Consider the following 2,673-nt stretch of genomic DNA (forward strand, 5'->3'; position numbering starts at 1 on the left):
CAATATAAATTCGAAGTATCTGCCTACTACACTTACATACCTGCTAATATATACCAAACTAAGAATCTATTGTTCCTCAAACACAAAAAGAATTTGTACACAGACTACTGGATGTGAACTGGCGACGACCGTGCAAACTGGCTGCAGCGGCGAGATGTGCAGTCTGCAGAAGCGTTGTGCAGTGGCGAAAGAAGACAGACTACCAAAGACGTGAGCAACCCTAGCAGAATATATTTTTTTTTTATCACAAATTATGTGTAAGGGTGGAGAGGAAATTTGGAAAGTAAAGACTTGTAGTAGGGGTAAATGTAAAATTACAAACTTACGGAAACAGAAAATGAGAAAACAGAAAAAAGAGGGTTCAATTTGAAATATTACTTCTAAAATCCGTGGCCAAAATAAGAAATAAAACTTACTAATTCTTTAGTTTTGGCAAATTAAACGAATCAAATAAGCTTGATAGTGCTCTCACTCTCTCAGGTGGAAGCACTCTTCAATTCAACGCATTCCCTTTTACGATACTCCACTTAGATTGCAAGAAAAGAATGTTGTCATTGTTCTCTTCCTCACCAATCAAATTAAGGTTTGCTTTTCAATTCCCAAATTCTGTTCCCTACTCCGCTCTCCGTCTTTGCTTCCCTTCAACTTCATCCCTACACTCTCACTCTCACTCTCACTCTCACTCTCAGCCCCAATCACTTGATGAAGCTGTTGATTCCTTCACTCGCATGCTCTCTTGCCAAGACCAACCATTTTCCTACCGCCATTTCCCTTTTTCAGCAATTGCAAGCCAGGGGAATCGCTCCCAACTTATTTACTTTGAGCATCGTAATTAATTGTTGTTGCGGCATGGGTCGTATGACGCTTGCTTTCTCTGTATTGGCCAAGATTTTCAGGATGGGTTTTCAACCTAATACAGTGACATTGAATACACTCATTAAAGGTCTCTGTCTCTGTGGTAATGTTGAAAAAACACTACACTTTCGTGACAGAGTGCTGGCTCATGGATTTCAGTTTAATCAAATCACTTATGGGACCTTGATTAAAAGACCGGACACACATCTGCTGCTACTATTCAAGTGTTGAGAAACATCCCACGACATGGAATTGTTCCTAGTATCGTAATGTACAGCGCAATTATTGATAGCCTCTGCAAGGTTGCGCTTGTAAGTGATGCTTTTCATTTATATTCTGAAATGCTTGCTAAGGGAATTTCTCCCAATGTTATCACTTACAACACTCTAATTTATGGATTGTGCCTTGCGGGTCAACTCAAGGAAGCCATTCTTTTGCTAAATGATATGATTCTCATAAACATTACTCCTGATGTTTATACCTATAGTACTTTGATCGATGGGCTATGCAAGGAAGGAAAGATCAAAGATGCTAAGAATGTGTTGGGCTTGATGACAAAACATGGTGTGAAACCCAATGTGGTTACTTATAACAGCTTAATGGATGGGCATTACCTGGTTAATGAGGTAAATAAGGCAAAATTTGTATTCAACACAATGGCCCAAAGTAGTGTGTCGCCTAATGTTTGGAGTTACAGTATCATGATTAATGGCCTGTGCAAAAGTAAAATGGTCGATGATGCCTTGAATCTCTTTGAAGAGATGCGTTACAGGAACTTGGTTCCCGACATGGTTACTTACAATACTCTAATTGATGGCTTGAGAAAATCAGGGAGAATCCTTTGTGCCTTTGAGCTTCTTGAAAAGATGCATGATCGAGGTCAACTTGCTAATATAGTCACTTACAGTTCTTTGCTGGATGCTTTGTTCAATATCAAACAACATGACAAGGCACTTATGTTATTCAATCAAATGAAAGAGAGTTGCATTGATCCAGATATATATACATTCAACATACTTATAAATGGCCTGTGCAAAAGTGGAAGAATTAAAAAGGCAGAAGAGATATTTCAAGATCTTTCCATTAAAGGCTTTCGTCCAAATGTGCGGACATACACTATTATGATCAATGGGCTTTGCAAAGAGGGTCTGCTTCACGAAGCATTGGCACTCATGGCAAAAATGGAAGACAATGGTTGCTTACCAGATGCTGTGACTTATGAAACAATCATTCGTGCTCTTTTTGAAAACGGTGAAAATGATAAAGCGGAGAAACTTCTTCGTGAAGTGATATCTAGAGGCCTATTGCAAGGATAAAAGTAGATGAGATTCTTCTTGTTAGACATCACAAAATGTTGTTTGTATCTCTTTCTTAATTTGTGTTTTGTTACCTTCTTCAGGATCATCTATCCATTACATATTAATGCTTTTAGATCTTGACATGATTGTTACTCTTTATTCTGCTTTATCCACCCTAAGCGTCTGCTTTGTCATTGCTTATTTTATGGCATTTTCAGTGACTAGATGGTTGTCATACGTTTCTTGTGGGCATCTATCATTATTTCCTTTTTCTTTTTTGTAATTATATAAATGCATTGATGTTAATTTTTCACTAAGCTGAAATGGTTCTGATTTCATCATTGAAAGGGAATCACGTGTTTATTGTAAAGCTTTCCTGCACTCTTATTGTCTTTCAATTTTTTCATTTCCCCCCATGCAGCACAAACTGGCTGATGTAGCTTTCGATGAAATCTCAAATGTTATTTTGCAAACATCTTCTCATTTTTCTGTGTTCATGCAGTTATACCTGAGGCATAAT

At 37.8% G+C, this 2,673-nt stretch overlaps 1 pseudogene; it reads left to right on the plus strand.

The window, feature by feature from the left end:
- Window positions 1–522: 522 nt before the first annotated feature.
- LOC130982936 (pentatricopeptide repeat-containing protein At1g12620-like) lies at window positions 523–2,344 on the plus strand (annotated as a pseudogene).
- Window positions 2,345–2,673: the final 329 nt, after the last annotated feature.

This window comes from Arachis stenosperma, chromosome 5, assembly GCF_014773155.1.
Source record: "Arachis stenosperma cultivar V10309 chromosome 5, arast.V10309.gnm1.PFL2, whole genome shotgun sequence".
Lineage (NCBI taxonomy): Eukaryota > Viridiplantae > Streptophyta > Magnoliopsida > Fabales > Fabaceae > Arachis > Arachis stenosperma.